This window comes from Carettochelys insculpta, chromosome 8, assembly GCF_033958435.1.
Source record: "Carettochelys insculpta isolate YL-2023 chromosome 8, ASM3395843v1, whole genome shotgun sequence".
Classification (NCBI taxonomy): Eukaryota; Metazoa; Chordata; order Testudines; family Carettochelyidae; genus Carettochelys; species Carettochelys insculpta.
The window spans coordinates 68,266,283-68,290,116 of record NC_134144.1 but is presented as its reverse complement, the minus strand read 5'-3'; the positions used below and the strand labels follow the sequence as shown (position 1 = coordinate 68,290,116).

Genomic DNA, 23,834 nt, shown 5'->3' with positions numbered 1-23,834 from the left:
TCGACCAAATGCATTTTTAGTGTGGACGCTCCTTGAGTTTTCCCAACAAAACTGGGGTTTTGCCAACAAAATGCTCTAGTGTAGATGTAGCTTGAGTGTGTTTTGCTGGTGGGGATAAAAACACTTATAGTTGGTGCGAGCTGTCGGCAAACAATGTAGACTACAAAGCCTCAGCTGTGAAACTACAGAGCTGGTGGGAGGTGACATCTGGTCTGTTCTATGTTTCAAATGAATGAGTATTGGCTTCTGTGCAAACTTTTACAAAATGCTTGCAGAGAGGCCAAAGAAGACAAGAACTACAAATTTCTAAAATCCCAAACAACAACATGGGAGGGGAGCCACATGTCACGTCTGTTATTTTATACATTTGGTGTTTTGATTAGGTTTCTCAATTTTTCACATAAGAACCTAAGAACAGACATACTGGGTCAGATCAAAAGTCTATCAACCTACTATGCCAGATTGCCCAGAGAGAGTGAACAGATCAGGTGCTCATCAAGGCCATGTTTACACTACCCCTCCCTTTCAGCATGTAAATACTGTGGATTGGAAATGCTAATGAGGTGCTGATATGAATATCAGCACCTTATTTGCATAATGCCAGCCACACAGAATGTCAAAAGTGCTGCTTTTGAATTGAAAACTAGCTGTGTAAATGGGGTCCTTCAAAACGAAGCCCCAATTTTGAAAGCACCCTTCTTCCCCCCCAAAAAGTTCTTCCCCTGAATGCCGTTGCCAGGGGCCAGAGGTGGGGGACCCCCCCGTTAACAGAGATCCTCCTGTTAAAAAGCTGCTGGCTTTCCCCCCGCCCCCCCAACAGCACCCCCCGGTGATGGCACTTTTGACAGGCAGCTCTCCTCCCCCCTTTCCTGTGCAGTGGTCCCCCTCCAATCATGCTAATGTGAGATACGTGCATGTTGAATGCACATATCTTGAGGGTTTAGAGTAGTTTTGTGGATCATTTTTAGCAGCTTCATCCACATGGATTACATTCAAACGCATTCCAATATGGATATATACTTCTGAATTCACTTAAGCTCAGTGTGAGCCTGTGCTGCGAGAGTGAGAGATTCATGCTCACTTAAGGCCTTTCTCAGAGTCCAAATGCTGTGCAACTGATTTAACACCATCAATTCACGCTGACCATCTCATTGTCAACAAGCCATGAATGGAAACAGGCAGATGCTGTTTCAGAATTTCCCACTTCCGAGGACTGCAACTGAAGAGTTTGCACAATTGCTGGATTGTTCCAAAGTATGGGATATCTTCCTTCCGTGATTCAGTGCAATCAACGCTGACAAGATTCAGCTTGCGGTTGCCACATTTGAAGAAAATACAGTTTGGATTTTGCTAAAGAAGGACTGCTTGTGCTCTGTTGCACTTCCCAGCCATACTGGGTCTATTGTCATAGGAATGGCCAATGTAGACTTGAAAATTTAATATGAAGCCTTCCAAAATTTCCAATACACAAGGGGCGATTTCTTTTCCATCTTTTTTTCATGAAAATATTGAACAAAATGAATTGTTCTTCCATTGAAACCTATGAACTTCCAGCAGTTTTAAGATATTGAACAAGTCAGGTCATCTTTTCATTCTGAGTATGTCTACACAGCAACATTTTTTTGAAATAATGACTGCTACTTCAAAATAGCTTTGCTAGTGTCTACACAACGCAACCACTATTCCGAAATAATTTCAGAATAGTGGATGGCTTATTTTGAAATAGGTAAAACTCACTGGGTGCATCTACACTAGCCGGCTACTTTGAGGTAGCCAGCACAACGTCGAAATAGCACACGTCGTGTCTACATGCGCTGTGTGCTATTTCGACGTTCAAATCGACGTTAAGCGGCGAGACGTCGAAATCGCTATTCCCATCTGAAGATGGGAATAGCGCCCTACTTCGATGTTCAACATCAAAGTAGGGTATGTGTAGATGATCCATGTCCCGCTACTTGGAAATAGTGGGGTTCGCCATGGCGGCAATCAGCTGTTAGGTGGAGATATGCTGTCCAGCCCCTCCGGGGCTCTATGATCTCTGCACCCAGCGGTTGTTAAAGCTGCACGGACCCGGAAGCCCTGTAGCAGGAAGCTGACACTGTGCAAGCACCAGCCATGCCACGAGGTGCCCCTGCACAGGCTAGATGGACACCATCATGGCAGCGAGCCAGCTTCCTGAGTGCCCCCAGAGCTCCCCCTCTGGGCCATCCCAGGGCTCCCAGGCCTCCAGCCGGTGGGTTAGGAAGGGGGGCCCCTCCTGGACTGACACTGAGCTCCGTGACCTGCTGGGGCTCTGGGGTGAGGAGGAGGTGCTGCATATCATGGGGAGCAAGCGGCAGAACATGGAGGCGTTCACCCAGCTGGCCGAGGGCCTGGCTGCCAGGGGTCACCCTGCCCCCACTCCTGACCATGTCAGGAGTAAGGTCAAGGAGCTGCGGCAGGGTCACGCCCAGGCCCGGGACTCAGCCAGCCGGTCTGGGGCTGCCCCCGCCGCTTGCCCCCATTACCGGGAGCTCAGGGCTATCCTGGGCCCTCGGGGCACCTCCTCCCCCCCAGCCACATTGACACCACGGCCGACAAGCCCCAGCCAGCCTCAGAGCCAGGGTGGGGTCCGGAGGCCAGCCCTGCCCCTCCCCAGGGCTAGAGCCGGGACCCTCCACCCCAGCCACCGAGTGGTCCAGCGAGGAGGGGGAGCTCGTGCTGGACATCCCATCCCGCAGCTCCAGCCAGGTGTCCGCTAGATGGGCTCTCCAGATCCTGGCAGTGCACCATCAGGTACGTACCCCACACGGCACAGACCCCCTGAGCATGGAGCGGGGGCACCACTTGATCAGGGACCCCCACATCCCCACAAGACCCCAGCCTGCCATGGCCCAGGCAGACCATGGCCCAGGGACAGTGCCACAGCCACCAGTGCCCAGCAGCACCTCCACCCATGGACAGTGCTATGCCCCACCCCCTGTGGGAAGTGAGAGGGGAGGACCACGAGAAGGGGCCACCCACAGGATCACTGCATGCACCAATGGGGGATGGGGGGGGCACCACAGGCCCTTGGGGGGTTGGGGGGGTGGGCCATGGGTCAGGGCTGGGTACTCACGGCCTCCCTTCCCCCTTTCCCCCTATTTCTGCAGCTGCACCATCCATGGTCCCAGACAGCCCCCTGAGACCACCGGACCACCAACCCCGGGGTCACCACCTGCACCAGGATGGGCCCACCCCCACCGGGGCCACCGCTGCAGCACACATGACCCGGAAGTGGCTGCTGCCCTCCATTGCCAGGCGGACATCATGGAGCAGAGACTCCAATTTGAGGAGCGGGAGGCCGCCTGGCGCTGGGAGGCCTGGCAGGAGTTTATGGCCACCTTCAACCGGGTGGCCAACACCTTTGAGGAGCTGGTGGCCCATCTGTCCCCCCGATGTCCTCTGTGCTGCCCTCCCTGCTGCCCTGCCTGCTGCCCCGCCTGATGTCCCGCCTGCTGTCCCACCTGCTGTCCCACCTGCCACCCCACCCACCAGCTCCGCAGGGCAGGAGCCACCTGGGGCCGATGACTGGGCCAAGGACCCGCCTCGGCCATACCTCCCCATCCTCCTGGCCCCCAGCCGGCCTCGCTGGGGACCCCGGCTTCGGGGGGACTAGCCACCCGAACGCGCCGGGGGTCGCACCCTTCCACCTCCACCCCGGAATGATGGGCCGATGTGTGGCCTGCCCACGTCTTCCCCCTGTATATAGTTGTCCCCACCCTTGTAGACAGTTATTTATAGTTGACCCCCCCCTACATAGTTTATTATAGATGTCCCCACCTGTATATAGTTATTTTCAATTATTCTGTTTTATTTGGTTTATATATGCCGAAAAGAGGCAAAATTTTTGGTTATTTAAATAATGACAGTTTTATTTTTCAAAAAACCTGTGTCCCATGTGCTTTTGGTGAGGGTGGGGTGTGGGTACTGAGGCGAGGTGCAGGGATGGCCTGGGTGTCACTCACTAGGCCCCCTGGTCAAAGTATTCCCTCAGGGCCTCCCTGACCCAGACCCCGTCCTGGTGAGCCTGGTGGCTCGGGGCAGCGGCTGGCTGGGGGTAGGCTGTTCCAGCCTCCAGTGCCCAGCCCTGCACGAAGGCCTCCCCCTTGCTTTCCACCACGTTGTGGAGCGTGCAGCAGGCACCCACAACCTGGGGGATGTTTTGGAGGCCCAGGTCTAGGTGTGCCAGGAGGCAACACCAGCAGCCCTTCAGGCTCGCTCGACCACTTGGTGGGCACGGTTGAGTCAGGCATTGTAGCACTCCTGGCTAGCATTGAGGTGGCCTGTATAGGGCCTCATAAGCCAGGGCTGGAGGGGGTAAGCCGCATCCCCCACAATGCAGAGGGGTACAGTGGTGGTATCCCCCAGGTGGTATCCCCCATCTGAAATCTTTGATGTGACTAAAAAATTGGTGAAGACATGAGGTCCCACAGAGATTTAAACACATTTTTGCATATATATATATAGCTTCTTTAGTTGTCTCTGTTGTAACTGCAAGGTTTATAATTAACAGAAATGACATGGTAAAAAGAATGTAAAGATTTGAGACCCCTTTGTCTCCTGAGTCCTGGACCAAATGGCCCTACTAGCCCTGCTGTGCTACCAGTGCAGACATATACCATATAAACTTTACGAGAATTACTGGTATGTAATTATTAGCGTATAATGATAACATTTAACACAAAATCTCTCTCTTATTTTCCAAAGTGATGTTTGGAATTTATCCAATCAACACTGATGTACATGTAAAGTATAGACACTTTTTTTTTTGGCTATGTGCATTTTTATACAGAAAAATCCCTAAGAATATAGAAGCTTCCTCTATGAGCTATTAATTTCAATATGCTCATTCACAACAAGAAGTCCTGTGGCACCTAATAGATGAACAGATATTTTGGAGCATAAGATTTTGTGGGCAGAGACCCAACTTTTGTGTCTGTGAATGGCGATGGCAGAATATAAAGAAACAGAATAAAACTAATGCCTTGAAAATTGGGCCCCATGGACTATTTTTTATTAAACTCTTTATTTTTTCCTCTTCCCAAAGTTCAAGAAATGTGTGGCAACAATCAGAAGCCTCCAATGGTGATTCTTCACTGGGCTGTTTAATGCAGGAACTAGACAAGGGAAAGACTGAATGTCTTTATAAAGGGTGTACTATGGTCAAAACCAAAGTTATGGGCTTGATGCACAAATTACTGGGTGAGGTTCTTTGGCCTGTTGTATGCAGGTCAGACTAGGTATTACAATAGTCCCTTCTGGCCTTAAAATACATTAATCTATGACAGCTGTTTAGCTAAAATAAGAACATTATGGATTTTGATCCAAACCTTAAACTAAAGCTCTTTCTTTAAGGTTCAAAGTACTTTAGTTAACTTTTTACCTGAGTTTCTCATTTTTGTTTTCTACAGATTCTGATTGTGATCAAAATCAGAAAGGTTATTCTCACAGTTTTTCTGTAGCAGTCAAAAATATAAAGTAACAAATATCCCACAAGACAGCAATATCTTCATGAGATTGCCAGCTATATTTTACACATAAAAAAGCTCATTGTTTGATATATTGGCTATTCAATATATACGTGTACCTCAGTGTCCCCATAAAGTAAAATGGGGCTACTAATAGCTTACATTTGTAAAGCACATTTAGATATTTGAGTTCAAATTATATCTATATATATTTGACATTGTGGTTTTAGTGTGGTATTGAATGGAACATGACACTGGGTAATGGATGTAGGTGGCTTGGGTTTTTAAATGTATCACATTTTTAATCCACAGTAAGATCACAGAAGAGTAAATGGAAAGAATTATTAGATCTTGAAATTCATCCTCCTGCTAAGGCAATATATGAGTTTTGTTACAATAGAACATTTACCTGTGTGCTTAACCTTAAGCACGTACCTAAGTCCATTTCTGTTTAGCACTAAAATATGTATGTGCATCTTATTGATTTGAAAGAGTTTTAAGCACACAGAATTATGAAATGTGGGACCAGAAGGGACCTTGATAGGTCATCTGGTCCAGTCTCCTGCATTGATGAAGAACTAAATATCATTCAGACCATTCCTGATGGTAAATCTAAGCTATTCTTACAAATCCCCTGTGATAGAGATTCCACAGCTTCCCTAGGATTTTTTCCTATGTCTAACCTTGTTGAAGTTTAAGTCCTTTCCCTAACTGCAGTTTAAGCCCTTTACTTCTTGTCTTGTTGTTAGTGTATGAGAACAATTTATCACCCACCTCTTCATAACAACCTATCACATACTTGAAGATCATTATCATGTCCTCTGTCAGTCTTCTCTTCTCCAGGTTTAACAAACCCAATTTTTTAAGTATGTCCTCATCAGGTCTTTAATTGTTTTTGTTGATCTTCTCTGGACCTTCTCTAATTTGTCTGCATCTTTTCTGAAGTGTGGCTTGCAGAACTAGACAAAGTAATCCAGGTGAGACCTGATCAATGCTGAGTAAAATGGAAACATTACTTGTCATGTCTTGCTTACAGCACTCCTGCTAATATATCTCAGAATGATACTCACTTTGTTTACAACAGTATTATACTGCTGACTTATATTGCATTTGTGATCTACTAGAACCCAGAGATCCTTTTCTGTAGTACTCATTCCAAGACCATCCTCTTCCATTCTGTATTTGTGCAATTGATTATTCTCTCCTAAGTGTAATAGTCTGCATTTATCCTTATTGAATTTAATTCTATTTAATTTAATTTCAGACCATTTCTCTGGATTGTCAAGATTATTTTAAATTCTAATCCTGTCCTCCAAAGTGCTTACAACTCGTCCCGTGTGAGTATCATCTGCAAAATTTGTAAGTGTACTCTCTATGATTTTACCCAAAGCATCTGTGAAGATATTGAATAAAACCAAACCTGAGGGACCCCCGTGATATGCAGTTCAGACTGACTATGAACCATTGATAACTGCTGGTTTCCAGATCAGTTGTGCATCCACAGTAGGTTTGTCCTGATTTTTTTTCCTATTTTGTTTATGAGTAGTCATGTGAGACAATATCAAAAGCTTTGCTAAAGTTGGGATCTATCATGTCTACTGCTTCCTCCCTGTCCATTAGCCTTGTTATGCTGTCAAAGAAGGACATTAGGTTAGCTTGACATTCCATCTTGACAAATTTGTATTGAATACGTGTCGCCTTACTACCATTGAGGTGTTTACAAATTGACTATTTGTTCCATTATCTTTTAGGATAGACAGTGTAAGAACTTGCAAGATATCTCAATGAGATATTTAAAGTCTCATTCCCAATTTTTTTATTCACTAGTTTCAATGGTAAAAGCTGGTGTGTCAGATGTTACATGAATAATATAATTATTGAAATAAACACCTGCAAATAAGTCTAGTAAGTCAAAAAGGGTCTTTCATATATTTTTAGAGTTAAACAAAACCTGTAAGTTTAGCGTGACAGATATGGCAATTTCTTGCAATATCTTTTGGAGTACTTATTGTATTACATTTACATTGTGGGACAGTAATTGTATGTCATTCCATTGGGGAAAGTGACAATAGCTCCTCCAAGAGCTAAGAACAGCGGGCACAATTAGGCACTGAGATCGTAAGACCTTCAGAGAAATACCAATATCTGAAGTTGCTCTGATATGCTAGTTCAAAACTGAATCTCCACAGACCAAAGGAAAGAAATCTCTTACAAAAGAAAGGACTTTTGTATAAATAGATTGAGTTTCAGCTGACTCAAGCCCTTATTTCTGATCCAGCAAATGGAGAGAGGACCTTCTGTCCAAGGGTGTGCGCCAATCCTTGGGAAGAGCTGCAAGGACTGACACCTTTCAGGGACCTCCACTAGCCTTGGGGTGACCTCTAATAATCTTTGCATTCATGCAGGTTCTTTTACCATTTTAAATAGATTTTCTGTCTAATGCATTCATCTTAAAAATAAATGTTTGCTTTTAAAAAGTTGTGTGGTGACTTGAGACTGCTGGCAGTCACAGATGTGTGTATCTTCCAAAGAGAAAGCAAGCTAGAGATGCCGTCCTGTTTAGAGAGTCTGGCATGCTGGGGATACCACAGCAGGCTGTGCTATGTCCTAAGTTGGGTTACAGGGTTTTGAGATAATCATTTTTCTGGGACTTGTGTTAACATAGGCAGTTATGGGAAAAGACCTGGTTTGTGATCTGAAACTTTTTAACCTTAATTGATTTGTATATTTCAGTTATTAAAATTAAAGTTTCTGCTACAGAATTGTGAATGTTTTTTTGTTTTTGTTACACAAAATTTACACATCAATTTACTTATTTCTTTGTATTACACAAATAAGTAAATTGATAAGTTACAGGACATGCCCTTTGAAATCTCTGCTGACAAGGGTTATGAAGGTACCTCTGGGGACTAATCGTTATCTGACTCCTTACTGTTGTTGCCCTTTTTCATAGCCAAAACTTTTAAAAAGTCAATCTCACAAACACTCAAACAGTGCAACTCTGCTCCCAGAAGAACAGTGCAGACAGCAAGCAAATTCTCTGGGCCCTGAAATCCTAACAGTTCCATGTGGGCTTGTACCCCAGAGGGAGAAAAGTACTTGTAAAGGAAGGGTGTTAGTACCTGATATAGCTGTGAAGATAGTATTTTCTGCACATGGACCCTCTCTAATCCGGAACTCTCTCATTGAGCAACATACATAATCCAACATGATTTTAGTTAGCCAGACGACTAATTAGCATGGGTGGTGGCCAAGTTTCCCGTGGCCTCATAAAGTTTGTTTGCAGACACAAGTCCTGGCTCTCAGTGTTCTGTACTGCTATTTATCTGTAATTTACCTCTAACTGTCTTCTAAGAGCCCAATAAACAGTGGAAGAGTTAGTAATGTGCTAGATGATATTGACCTTCCACAGTCTTGCAAATTCTCTCGTTCAGCACTGGTCATGTCCTGAGGGTGCTGGATCAAAGAGGTTCAACCTGAGGGTTACTTTTTTTGATTGGATGGTGGTGATGAATGTTAGACAATTGGTTATGGCTCAACAGAGAATTTTTATAATTCAAAACCCACGTAACAACCTCCCCCCAAACATTTTTAAAACTCAATGTAATGATATGACACACTCATGTCTGAAGTCCTGCATAGATACAAATTTGGTATCCACATTCACAGCTGCAAAAATAGTTTGCAAATGAGGATATATACAGTGATATCCTCATATTTGCAGGATTCCAGACACAAAATTTGCATTTATATCTGGATTCTTATCCTCAAAAATGGACCTCTTAACATATCCTCAGAAATAAATATCTACATCCACAGATGAGAATACCCATGGATATAAAATGGATATCTGTGGATTTCCTGGAATCTACTCATATCCCATGTGGTGCCACTGTTTTTATTACATTCGTCTGTTGTGTTTTGTCTTTAATTAGCTCCTGATCTCACAAACACCTCTACACATCCTTAATTTCATGCATGAGTATGCTGATTAACCTAAATAGCACTACAGCACTCTGATACTTAAGTGTGCGTTTGCAAGATAAAATTCTTATTTTTTTCCATTGTGGAGGACCAGCCCATTGTGATTTGTTCCCGACCCTGCTGCCAGGCTGGCATGCTGCAGACCTCGCGTCTTCACCTGAGGGGTGGTGAGCTTACTCTCCAAGACAGAATGAGGATCTTGCTCATTTGAGAGGGCGTCCTATAGAAGAGCCAATACTGCTCTGGTCTCCCGATTGAAAGGAGCCAGTTGATGTTGTTCAGGTACCTGATAAGGATGATTCAATGGAAGCTTCCATTGGAACTCTACTGGGCATGTTGCACTGGACGGAGGCCCTGTAGACACCCCACGGCACGCTGAATGGATTATATTGCCCAGCTGGCCTGGGAATGCTAGGAAATCCACCAGAAGAAACTGGAACTTGTTGCAAACGAAAAGGAGGTTTGGTTTTATCCCCATTCTATCACCACAACCCTCAGCAGGAAAAGCAGCGTAAAGGAAAAAGTAGCAGTTCTCAAATTGGAAACTCTTTGGGACAGAGATGGTGTCTAAGTGGGGTTTATACAGTGCCCCAAATAATGGGACTCCAATCTTTCAGGGGTGTTTGGGTACTATGGCAATGTAACTAGAGAAGTGTAATAACACATGTAATAAGTTGCAAAGTATTCTACCTTCTGCTCAAATGCCAAGTGTTCTTGTAAACACACAACCCTAAGGCTATGATGACAGAGTAATTTACTGTAAATTATCATCATAGGCTTAACTGATTTTTATAAAGCCCCTGGATCTTGGAGTCCTGTGATTACGTGAGAATTTTTAGGTCTTCACCCCCTTTTGAAGGACGTTTTTAGGTCTTATGAGGCAAACAAAAGTTTGGAAAAAATGGCCAAAGTGCACCTCAGGCTTAGAAAGGGGAGGACAAAAAACCAGGGGTGTATCCACATTTTAAAATCTATGGTTAAAGATATCCTGATTTCTGGGGCCCCGATTCATACACTAGGTTAACAATTTACAATTAAATAGAACATGAAGGCGCCGCCCTCAGAAGCACGCGGAAAATCTGGAACGATGTAAACGTATCTGCCAGCAGGTGTCACCCAGCTCTCTGAGACTGACACGCAGCCTACCGACACCCCTCTACGAGAAGCTCTCCACTTGCTCCATTGACGCTCCCAGGCACTGAGCTTAAGGCGGGCTTCTTACCAGGATTGACAGATCAGGGAGCCAATTCTTTGACAAGTCCCAAGGGGCTGGGCTTTGATTGAACGTAAATTCAACCAATCACAATTAAAGAACGGGTCCCGCCCCAGAGAAGCGGTCGGAGGCGGCCCAACCAATCCCGTAGCTGACACTGGCCAGTGAGCGGGAGGCGTGGGGGCGGGGCATCGCTCCCGCTCGGTCTACTTTCACTTCTCGCGAGATCCTCCCTCCTGTCGGGGTCTGACTGCGCAGTCGCCATGTTGGTTGCTATGCTGCCTATGAGGAGGAGGGAGGGAGCCTGGCCCTGAGGGGAGGTGGCTCCTGTTCTCCCTACTTCCCCAACCATCCACACGGCTAGGGAGCTCGCTCGCACGCCCTCTTCTCTGTTCAGCCCTTCCTTCTCAGGACGAGACCCCCCTCCCTGAGGGTGCACGGGGAACCTGTGCCCTTTCCCCCGCCTTACTACCGCCCCCCGGTGGTAGTTGTACCTGGGGGGTGTCGCCGCCGCCTCCTTTCTGGCCCCTTCCCCGCCTCCCTCGGCCCAGGCGCAGCAGTACGATGTCCTCGCCGCTGCAGCTGGGAGCGGGGCCGCTGCTGCGGCTGCCCGTGCGGTGGCAGCTGCGGGGGAACCACTGAAGGCAGCGAGCGCGCCTGTGTGTGAGGGAGCGAGCGAGGGGGGAGGGGGTCGTGGGGAGGCAGCAGCAGCGAGCCGAGCCCCGCGGGTCCCTCCTCGACGCCCCTCTCGCCTCATCTGGAAGGACGCGGCTGTTATGTGAAGGTGAGAGAAACCCCGTCCTGCGGGGCGGAACTCGAGGCGGTGGCCGTGTGCGCTGGACGCGGCCGCGAACCCAGCAGAGCGGGAAGGGGGAGGGGGCAGATGTTTTCCTTCTGTAGCCCACCTTCTGCAGCTCCCAGCAACATCCCATATACGCAGCTCCCTGGAGAGCCCCCGCCAATGTGGTTCCTTTCCGCTCCCCTCCCTAGCCCCCGCCTGGCCAAAAGATTTCGGAAGAAGGCTTTAAAAAAAACCCACCAACCACCATGGTTCAAAAACACCATTCAGAAAAAGGGACTGGCAAGAGGGTGAGGAGGATGTTTTCCAGCGATGCAACAGTGTAGGAAACTCCTCATGTTTCTCTAACGAGGAATTCTTATCTTTGGAAAGGATTTCATCATGAGGCATAAGCTTGTCATGATTCGTAGGTGCATGGGTGAGTGGGTTTCTTTGGACAGGAAAAACTAGATTCGGATGCAGTCTTTTTATCCCAACTTGTCTTTTTTTAAAGTGTGTCAAGCAGAAAGCTGGTGTAATCATGGACATCTCATAAGCAAGGGAGGCTTTTGCCGTGCCTGGTGATGAGAAATTCGTGAACTCATTGCAGTACCATTTGCAATAGGAAGAATGCCGCTGTTTTGTTTTTTTTTCCCCCAAAATAAGGCTTTTGTTAAAAGTAGCTAGTTGGTTTATATAAATGGTTCCAGTTGCTTAAGCAAAACTGTGATATCTATATACTGAGACTGCAGTTTTTTAGGCCACTGTTTCTACAGTAGGAATGCTAGGACGATTGAAAGAACCTAGAACAGCATGCACATATCAAAACAGTATCTAAATGCTTATATCCCTGATGATTTTTAATTCATTTTAAAAATTCAAGAGGGGATGATTTTAAGGTAGACACTGATGGCAAAGCCACAGTGGCCATACATTTTGTCATTTTGGGTATTTCTCTTTCCTGAACTAAACTCTGTTATGAGTGATAGTGAGGGATTGTAGGTGTTTTAACTATTTAAGCTGGTAAAGAAATGTTTTGTAATGGAAGGAGTCACTGATGGATGGGGTATCTATGAGCTCATTTCATTTTAAATGTTTTGTACATTCATGAATGTAATTTAAATTCAATTTTATGAACAGTTTTTTTTCTTGTAAGACATTTGTATTTTGCCAAAGCTTCTTCCATTTTTCTACTTAAACATTTTGTGGGTACTTTTTTTTTTGGACTATGTGTCTTGCTGCTTTGAACTCAAAAGTTATTTTTTTACTCTGTTTTTTCATAACAAATTTGAGATTTGCTATGTTTCATCATCAAATTGAGAGGTTAGTGTTTGAGTTTGGAACACATAAATGTATGCACACGGTCTCAGAAATGTTTGTGGTTTATAGGTTCTTTGGAAATGAAACTGTTTACATAGACAGATGTAATTTTGAAGATACATTTTAAACATTTAACTTGAACTTTTGAAAAAAACATAGCAGTAAGGTAGAATGTGTTTAAAAATTACCTTGTTGTACTTTATTTAATTTTCCAGTTCCCTTGGATTTTTTCAGAATACTTGTCTTTTGTCATCTATTTATCCTACCAGATGCTGCAAATTGAAACATCTGTGAAGCATCTTAAAAAGCATGAATGAGATGGTGTATGGCTTTTTTGTGGCTTGTTTTGTATGTGCTTAGTTTCTGGTTTGTAAGTGGTTTAGGTTCAGAATAAATTTAGAATTAATCTTACAACTCTTACCAGGTAGCTAACACTACAAAATGCATGCATTGCTTTAAAGTTTTGGTAACCTCCTAAATCAGGCTGAAAGTAACTTAATGAACTCCCTTACTAAAAATATTTTAAGGGTTGTGTGTACTTAAAATGTTCCCACACTAAAGTTAGTATCAACTGCCCCTCTGTAACAAGTATACAGTATACAATTTATTATTGTTAGAGGCTGCATTTGTAAAACAAATGAAAAAGAGGAGAAGAAAAAACCCTAGCATGTTAAAAGTAATGTGTTAATTACTGTTTTCAATGAATGAGCTCTCTAATGTGGGACAGAGGCTTTAATAACTGTTAAAATGTCACTTTAATTAGCATGGTGGTGGTGAATATGTGGCAAGTGTACGCCTCCCCAAGTACTGTATTTTTGTTCTGATTATGCAATGACCTCTGTGCAGGAGAGGGCTCCACCTACATGGAAGTAGCATTGCATCATTTAGGGCTTTAATATTCATTCTAAAAGTACTGGCCCATTACTTATTGTGGACACTTGCAAAAGGTCATGGTTCACACTTGTCTGCTTGGAGTCTTATTGACTTCCATTCTTATGTGCCTAGAGCTGGAGCTACAAACAAAAACTTGAGGTGTGTTAAAGTGCACTGATGGTGTAGTTTTTAAAAAAAGTAGTATTGTAATTATTGATTTATTTTTCTTGCTTAAATGAATGGTTCTCAACCAGGGGTATGTAGAGGTCTTCCAGGGGGCACAGCAACTCATCTAGATATTTGCCAATTTTTACAACAAACGTGGTAAGAAGCACTAGTGGAAAATAAAATTTGATATGGAAAATGACTTACTGTACACTGAAATGTAAACTATGTATTTATATTCCAGTTGATTTATTTTATAATTATGTAGTGAAGATGAGAAAGTAAGTAGTAGTGTTCTGTGATACTCTTGGATTCTTATGCTTGATTTTGTAAGCCAGTAGTTTTTAAGTTTGGGTAAACCTGGGGATATGAAAAGACATGTCAGACTCCTGAAAAACTCCTAGTAGTCTGGAAAGGTTGAGAGTCACTGATTTTAAATTGTGCTCAAAAGTCAGTTTGGACAGCCTATTACTAGATCCTGATAGTGTTGGTGGGTTGTCTTGGAAGCATGTTAATTAAAATCGCATAGAACCAATATCTAATTAGATTATAAACATAGTTGTATTGAATACTTCTGTAGTTTGGAGGGTCTGAATATCAAAATAGGCTTAATTATATTAAAATTATATGTCTAGGTAGTTGAGCATTTTTTTCGTCTAGAAGTTATTACAGTAAGCTAAATATATTGGACTAGAGGATTTTAAAACAAAAATCAAAGCCATTTATGTCACTGCCTCATTAGTCAGGTGATGTTCAGCATGAGGATGACACCGGATTGTAAAAAGGCATTTTCCTTGACGTGTGCTGTGAACCGAACAGGTGAGAAGTACTGTAAAGTGGGATGGTATTTTAAACCAATGATTGTGGTAGACCAAGGCTAATGGAGGTCTTAAATTATTTTTGAAAGTTGGCATGACTGAATAAAGTGAATGTTTAGTTTGGGTTAAAAACCTGGTTTTTAGTAGTGGTCAAAAGCAACTTTGTAAAGACTTAGTAGAGAGCTGCTTAATACTTCATAGTAAAATAGGCCATTACTTTGGTTTACTTTCTGTGATTTAGCATACTGCTAACCAGGTGGCTTCCATGCTACGTTTTATCTTTATTCTTCTTCCTACTCCAATCTGTTTAGGTTTGATGCAAGGTTGTATGTATTCCATGCCTTGACTTTCTGCTTCTTTGCCATCTTATTTGCACCCATACCAATCATAAAAAAATTATTGAAGAGGAGACTCGTTCATCATGTTCCCTTGCCTGTGCTTTCCTCATATAAAGATTGATTGAAATACAGAATATTCTCATCTGGCCAATGCCATAATCCTGCATGATTTTAGTTGGCTGGATGACCACTTACGGATGTGGCCATGTTTCCTGTGGCCCCATAAAGTTCGTTTCCAGCCACTTGTCCTGGCTTTCAGTGTTCTATGCTGATATTTCATTATAATTTTCCCCTAAATGTCTTTTAAGAGCCCAGTAAGCAGTGGAAGTTTTGGTAATGCTGCTAGACCAGTGGTCTGCAACCTGTGGCTTGGACCTGCAAGCATCTCTTTAATGAGTCCCAGTGCTGTGATTGAGAAGTGTTTAAAACAAACAAACAAAAACTTCTCCTGATTATTTGCATTAAATGGTGAACTTCTAAAAGCCCGTAAATGAACAACTCCTAGCTAAATAGCAAACAACGCGTGATCTCAAAACATTGGATAACTACTCCTAGTGTCGTCTGGGGAAAGAGAATGTTCTGGAGTGAAAGTCAGGAAGGCAGTGATACAAACACATGTAAAGTGTGAGGAAATAGAATAAGTATAAAGTTTGTGAACGTTCTGCAGTAAATATGTATTGCACTACAAATCATTGTGTGTGCGCGCTGTTCCTAAAATAGGGTTACAAAAAGTATGGTTTGATATTTATTAAGGACCATCTCACATTCACAAGCATTGCGGCTCTTGAATTGAGATTTTTACCGAATTGGGAAAAAATGGTGGTTCTTGCTATTTTGTTTGCTAGACGGTATGACCTTCTGTGGTCTGGCAAATTCTCTTGTTCGGCACAAGTTATGTCCCGGGGTGGCCAGAGTAGAGGGGTTCAACTTGTACTGTTTTTACTTTCATGCTACCATTGCTCAGAGGCTGATGGAAGGCCTTGCAGGTCTCATGAGGTTTTTTTAAACTGTTTCTTTTTCACAGTGCTGAGAAAGTGTTATGTATGGTAATAGTACAATGTGGTTGTTAGTAGTGGTGAAGGAAGCAGAAGGTGGAGAGAAGAGTGTAACGTTATTTGGGTGAAATGGTGGGAGAGGTCAAAACCAAACGGGAACACCAGTGGCTTAATGCAGTATTTCTCAAGTGGTGGATCTTGAACCCCCTGTGGGTCACAGGAAGATTCTGGATGAGTTGCCACCACTGTTTGCCCAATCTTTTGTATCCGTGTATAGACTTTTTTGCATCTATGCAAGGAATAAATTTTAGGTACGCAGATGTATGTGCAAATGTGTACCTCCAATAGAAAAACAAGGTCTAGTTGTTGGAGCTTTGTTCATCACCAAGGTGGCATTAGAATTTCTCGGGAGCAGCCACACAAGTTCACAGCTTACAGGAAACACTGGTTGCCACATCCAGGGTTGGAGTAACCTGCCACTAGGGTGTGCAAGGATATGCTACACCTGGCCTACTGTGGGTGCAAAGTCTGGGGCAGCTGGAGAACTGGAGAGCAAGCCTGCCCTGCAACAGCAGCTCCTCTTCCAGAGGACTAAGCTGGTCTCTCTGCTCTGTTGTGACCAGTGGGACAGCATCTCTTAAGTTTGGCATGGTCAGTTCCAATTGATGCAGTGGCCCCATGGTTCAGGTCTTGTTGCCACTCTAATTTCCCCCAACTCGTGGAGCAGGAACCTCTCAACACCCAGAGTGTAGAGCCAGTCCCACAGGACAGGAGTTGCCACAGGATGACGAGCAAGGAGTAGGATCACTTTCTGTTTGCTTTGTGCCTGGATCAGGGTTGCATTGCTGGGGCAGAGAGGACTTATATGTAATGGTAAGTCATTTAAAAAAGATAAAATGAAGTTGGTGTATCAATTTTATAAAAAGTTTGGCAACCACTGGTCTACCAGTAATATCTCATTTGTTTCTCTGTGAGCCCACTGTGGATGAAATATTCCTTCGGGAACGGGAGCTATATTTTGTCTTTCTTTTTAGTGACCATGTTTACCAGACTAAAGTTGTAGCACAGCAGTAGTTTTAATTTAGCTTTTTTTTTTTTTTTTTTAAGACTCTAAAGTTTTAACCCATTGATCTCAACATCTGTCATTCTGTGATGACATATTGAGAGGACATCTTCAGCAAACTATACAGTGCCCCAGTAGGAATTCAGAGCTTAGTGCTCCCCCCTTTTTAGAGAGAAACAAATGTATGTGTTATGTGCCACTCAGAGCCTATTTGATGGAATTGTTTAACATTTGTTTAATTGTACCTGAACTGCAAAGAACTTAAAATTCTGGCAGATTTTGTTCTCATAACATATGTTAGCATATGTTAAAGGCTGTTATAAAGGTCATGTTATAAGTTGTTCCACATGAATCAGATTAATGTGCAGCAAAGGAGATCTAATAGTAAAGTGTTGGGGGGGGGGGAGGCGGAACTTTCTAATAATAATAGTTTAGCACTGGCATGGATTTCCAAGAGAGGTTGTGCTATCTTCATCATTAGCGGCTTTTGAAAACATGTTAGATAAATATCTGTCAAAAATGATCTAGTTAGACTTGGTCCTGCCTCAGTACAGGGGGCCTGGACTTGATGATCTTTAAAAAAAAGCTTTTTTCTTAAAATACATTTGTGACTCATTCTCCTGACCACAAGAGAATTATAGAAGTGTAGGACTGGATGGGATTTTGAAAGTAGTCTGTACTGTAGTACAATAAAATCTCCTGTAATAACTTCTCACAGTATCCTCTTGCTCTTTTGACCTACTGGTGCAGAGAACTTTCCACAGTGACTCCAAGATATTTGTTTAGAGTTAACTAATTTAGATCCTGTCTTTTGTGGGTGTTGGGGAGGGAGGTAGAGATGGGATTGGGATTGTATTTTCCAATATGCTTTACTTTGCGTTTATCAATGTAGAATTTCATCTGCCATTTTCTTGGCCAGTCATACAGTTTTTTTTTTTTTCTTCAGCCTGTCCTCATAAGTCATGTGCTTTAGCCCCCTAATTTTTAAAAACAGCAAGAAGTCCTGTGGTACCTTATAGATTAACAGATATTTTGGAGCATAAGCTTTCAAGGGCAAAGACCTGCTTCGTCAGATGCGTGAGTGGGGGGTTTCAGAGGAGGATTTAAAGAGGAGGTCTCAGTAAAGTGGAGAGCCAGAGCTAACAAGGTCTTCTGCAGGGGGCGTGTGGCCCATGGTCAGCTGCTAATGTGGAGGTGTGAACATCAAGAGTGGAGAAGCTCCTTTTGTAATGGCCAACCACCTCCCAGTCTCTGTTCAGTCCTTGGTTGATGGAGTCAGATTTGCAGATGAATTACAGCTCTGACATTTTTGGAACAGCTCCAAAACGGTTGCTTGATGTTTGGTGCTAGAAGACGGTAAAAGATTAAAGGAGGCAGCAAGGTCAAGAGGAGAGAGCTCCTAAAATCTGACCTACGACAGCATCCTGTCCCTACCACTGACTCCCTGCATCCACTGGCCAGTCATCGGGGAGTGGTGAGGGTGGGGGCAGAGGTTCAAACAAGCCTTGTGGCGCTAGGGCCCCCATCTTGAGACATATTTAGGCATCTAATGTCCTTTGAGACTTAATGAGAGCTGGGCTTAGAGCTTCTGTAGGCGCTTTTGAGAATCTCAGACTTGCCCCCTCTCTGCCTCAGTTTCCCTGTCAGTAGAAGAGGGTAGTTGGTGTTCTCACATTCCTTGCTAGGGAGCTATGATGAATGATGGGTTACTGGTCAGGACCAAGTGTAGCAAATCACTTAAACGTGCTGAACTTTCAGTCGATATCCCTGAAGTAAAGGTCACCTAAACAGCTGGTGGAAGTTGAGCACATGGTTTAAGTGTTCTGTGGAATCGGGCCTCTGTTCTGAGATTGGGGGTGTGTGGCAAATATTTTAATAGGAAGTAATCATTACAGATCACAAAGGATTGAAGGTGGGTGGATTCAGATATCACCAAGGAGAAGAGGCCACCTTCCTGTTGGTGAGTCTGCCTCTGAGTACAAAGGCAGCTGGAAATATGGCAGGCCGAGCACCTAGAGCCAGGAAGTGAATGGCCCCAGTGAATGGGAGTTAGTCAAGGGGAATCTGTCTGCTCACCTCTCCATGAGTGGCGAGCCATCAGAGCACCCAATATACTGCAGTGAGCCCGGGGAACTTACTGTCTGACAGGTGCAGAGTAGCTCAGGAGCTGGCTGGCAAAAAACTTCCCTCTGCCCAGGATTAAGGCTGGCTGTTAGCACCCCAGTCTGGAACCACTGCAGGTTTCTCTCTGCCTGCAGCAGATGCTCCCCGGGTTCCTTTATGCCCCTGAAACTCAGGCAGCAATTGCAGCTCCCTGCAACTACTGCCAAGCTGCTCTGACACACTGCACAACATAGATCCGCAGCATGACTTGGAGCAAGCTCCCAGCTGCACGGGAGCGGAAGGATGGGGCTGAGCTCCTGCCTCATGTGCATTTGAAAATTGAGTGCTTGTTGGGTTGCTTACTCTTGTGTGCTTGAGTAAGATTCTCTGGGGCTGACAAAAGGGATTTTTCAATGCGTGTCATTATTTTGGGGACGTTGTCTCTTGTGTCCCCCAGACGCAGAAGTTGTTGAGTTTTTAGGGTATTTTGTGAAATATTAATTTGGCTATGCTTTTGAAAGATAGGGTGTTTAGCCCAGATATTCCACTTGGACACTCCAGCTCTAAAAAAGGTCTTTATAAGAGGGTTTCTTGTGACTTCGCTTGAAGATTTATTTTCATTGTCATTTTTATAAGCAATTGTTCTTAAGTTGCAGAGTATCTGAGCCATTAGTGAGTTGCTCATATATGAGCATTGTTTCCTAGTAACAATTTTTGGAATACTTTTTTTTTTTCCCCTCTGTTCTTTGGCGCTAGGGAAGACTGAATAGAGCCCTAACTGTGCCAAGAGTCAGAAAATAAGGAAGCTACAGTTCAACACAATCTTTTCCTTCTATCACTAACCATCTGCTCTTACTTCCATGCCATCATAATTAGAAATATATAATGAAACACTACTCTGAAGTTACAAGTAAACAGAGAAATAAACAATTCTTTGCTTCTCTTGTACCCCCTCACAGTCATATGTAGTTCAGAGACCGTATGTGAATGAGTTCCATGAACCTCAAGAGTATTGGAATGAAATGACAAATTTAGTAACTTCATCTGTCTTCTATGAAACTGAGTTCCCTTAAAAAAGCCATTCAAAAAGGAGGCATCTGATCTTGTTTTCATGCTGTTTGTTGTTTTTGTCAATTGTACTTGGCACCAGGGGAATTACTAAAATGTCATGAACTGAAGATTCAGCCTCTGCTAATGGATGATTGGGAGGCCAAAAGCATCTTTCACTAAGACTTTCAGTGCACCTTGTCCATTATGGTACTAGGCTCCTTGTTTATATCTGTAATGCTCTGTTCTTCTTCCCACCAATGCTGAAGATGGTGTGAAATTTTGAGGTGCCTCAGGTTGCAATGGCAACAGTATATTAATGTTTGGCTGTAGTGCAGACGTTACCATCGTTTAGCTGATTGAATGCCTTAATAGATTAACCACCTGGAAGAAAAACAGCTGGCTCAAGTTCAACCTGTATAAAACAGAAATTATGATAGGATGAAGGAAGCACTTTGAGGAACCAGCTGAAGCTCTGCCTTTTTCCGCTGAAAACCAGTGCTCTCTGATCTTTAAGATACGTTTCTAAATTGTCTGGACACACGTCTGATCCTAGACACCAGAATAACAGCAATGATCAGAAAGTTACTATTGAAACTATTCCTGCTGTGTATAGGCTCAAATAGGATTATCTGTGTCTTTGCCTTTCATCCATGTTGCGCTATTGCCTTTTAACACTTTGTTAAATCTACACTGAAACCATCTAATTTAGCATATACTAGACCACTGGTAGGGTAATGCATGCTTCTGGGTACCCTTATGCTGGTACATTGTATTCTCTTCTCATCCACTTGTAGACCTATGTTTTAAAAAAAAAAAAAAAATCCTGACTTTTCAAGGCCTTAAATGATCTGAAATTTAAATCTCTCAAAACCATTCCCATTTCTTGTAACCCACCTAAATGACCGAGATCAGCAGAGTTGCTGTTACTGAAGTAGCAGGACTTGAGATGAGGGTACTGTGATTGGGAAGCCAGATTTCATGATTGGGTATTTCTTTCTGTGGTCCCTACTTTTCTAATGTCCTTATCTTCAGTGGTCAAAATGAACCTTTGTCTTATATGGAACAACCTATGACTTTGTTTTTCAGGCAGAATTGCTCTTGATTTCCACAGAGGATTTAAAAAAAAAAAACAAAAAAAACCACAGTGAAATCAATGAAGGGATAAATGCAGTCCTCTTGTGTGACATACTTTTCTTTATTCTGTTTTTGGTGCCTATATAGAATGTTTGTTTGTTTTTTGTTCATTTGTATATGTTAGAAACTTATAAGTAAACAAAAAAATAGTTCAATGCTACCATATTAACCTATGGTTTTTAATGTATTTCTGTGTAAATATAGGAGCAAGAGGGGGAAAATATTTGGCCGTGTCTACACTAGCCCAAAACTTCGAAATGGCTGTGCAAATGGCCATTTTGAAGTTTACTAATGAAGCACTGAAATACACGGTCAGCGCCTCATTAGAATGCCAGCAGCCGCAGCACTTCAAAATTGACGCGGCTCGCTGTCTTGCGGCTTGTCCAGACAGGGCTCATTTTCGAAAGGACCCCACCAACTTCGAAATTCCCTTATTCCTATCAGCAGGTAGGAATAAGGGGATTTCAAAATTCCCGGGGTCCTTTCGAAAAGGAGCCCCGTCTGCATGAGCCGCACGGCAGCAAGCCACGTCAATTTTCAAGTGCTGCGGCTGCCAGCATTCTAATGAGGCGCTGACTGTGTATTTCAGCACTTCATTAGTAAACTTCAAAATGGCCATTTGCATGGCCATTTCGAAGTTTTGGGCTAGTGTAGACATAGCCTTTGTGTTTAGCTTATTTTCTGATCTGTCTTAATATTAACACTAGCAAGTCTTTTATGGAATTTAATATAAACTTAATATTACTGTAGCCTTTCAGAGAATTAAAACATGCTTTTGGAACATGGACTGTAAACAGGTAGTTAAACATTTTGTGATAAGTGGTGAAAGTCAAATCAGTTTGGAAAAAAATCATTTCTAGTAACAATTAAGTATTATTACTTAACGATGTTCTTACATTTGTTTTTCTGAGAATGAGTCACCAGTTTTTCTCATTGCATGATTTTATGAAATAAACTTAATATCTGAGGTGAAAAATATACTGTAGTTTCCACAGTTTAGACAGAAGGAAGGTTGCTCTATTGATAGATTTTACCTTGAAGTCTGCATGTTTTCAGAAGCAGTCATCATTGACCTAACACAGTTCTGAATGCTTTTGAAAATCCCTCCCTAAAACTTGTAGGGCTCTTCCCTTGCACAACTTAATAAAACAGTTACCTGCAAATTATGCCTCAGCATGTTCATTTTTAAATAGCTATTCTGTCATGATTTTTCTGAGCCATCTACTGCTTCAGTTTTGTGGAACACAGCAACAATCTGGTCATAGGTTATTTTTCTCAATATTCAGATATCCATTGACTGTGACAATTCACTGTCCTGTACTCCCCTCAGATTAGATGTGGAATGTTGTTGGTTTAATGCGTACTTACTATAGAAAAAAGACAGTACTTTCTCTTGTATTCCACACAGTTGCAATGGTGGACTTAGTGCTGGAGAAATCAAACTGTTCTGAATGAAATGAATATTCAGGTTTTTTTAAATGGAAATTGCCTTTGCAGGTACTGTACTAGTTATAACCATTTTCCATAATAACACTTACCCATGAATAAGCTGATCTTCAAATTGCAAGAAAAAATGTTGTAATTGGCTTGATACAAGTTCCTAATTTAGTCATATAGCGGTAGAAACTGTCTCTTCTATAAAGTAATACTGCAGCTGTCAGCACTGAAAATGTTTGTCTCAAATTCATGATCGCAAAGTTGCATGTTTTAATAGGGAGCTGGTTTCTTTTTCAGTTTAATCTCTTGCAAGTACAATTTTCAGTGAGTCTTATGGAGCACTTTGATTTCTATAAGTCTTTCTATAATATGAAGATTGTACTTTGGTTTCTGACACCCTGAAGTGTATTGCTTATACCAGGTGTGTCCAACCTGCGGTCCTGGAGAGCTAGTAATGCGGACCCACAAGATCATAAACTTTTAACATTATTATATGGTTTATATACATTAACTATATTATATATTTTGTATGCAGCCCAAGACTATCTTCACTCAATGCGGCCCAGGCAAGCCAAAAGGTTGGACACCCATGGTTTATACAGTGAAAGCTTTATCTGGCACTTTAATATCCGGAAAACTTGGTTAACCAGCATCTGCCATAGATGGCAATACTATTCCCCTTTCCCTTAACTAGAAAAATTCTAATATCTATCCAGTATCATTTTACAGTGTTTGCAGAAGTCATGGGGGTTTTTTTTTTGATGACCCTAAAGCAGTAGAGGAGCAGTAAATTGCAGTATACTCATCCCTCATTAAATGAGTACTTTAACGAGTACTGGCTTAAACGACGGACACATGCCTCACCTAGTATACTCAGCAAGTGAACTCTCCCCCACTAATGAGTCTTACTGCAGGGCACTCCAGTCCCTGGTAGTCTGGCGTTCCCTGTCCCCCTGCTCCGCCCCGCAGCTCCCAACCCACTGGAAACAAGCCCCGCGCCGCAGCCTGACCTCCCGTTGTCCCTGCAGCCCTGTACCACGACAACGTAACTGGCCCGGTGGCCTTGTACTACAG

At 43.1% G+C, this 23,834-nt stretch overlaps 1 protein-coding gene across 1 annotated transcript in view; it reads left to right on the top strand.

Moving 5' to 3' along the window:
• The first annotated feature begins 10,949 nt into the window (after window positions 1-10,949).
• The window catches only part of PTPN4 (protein tyrosine phosphatase non-receptor type 4), a 167,384-nt gene continuing 154,499 nt past the window's right edge, over window positions 10,950-23,834 (top strand). Inside the window, exon 1 of the mRNA XM_075001253.1 lies at window positions 10,950-11,470. The gene's annotated coding sequence lies outside the window, so the exon portion shown is untranslated. The remainder of the gene's footprint in view (window positions 11,471-23,834) is intronic.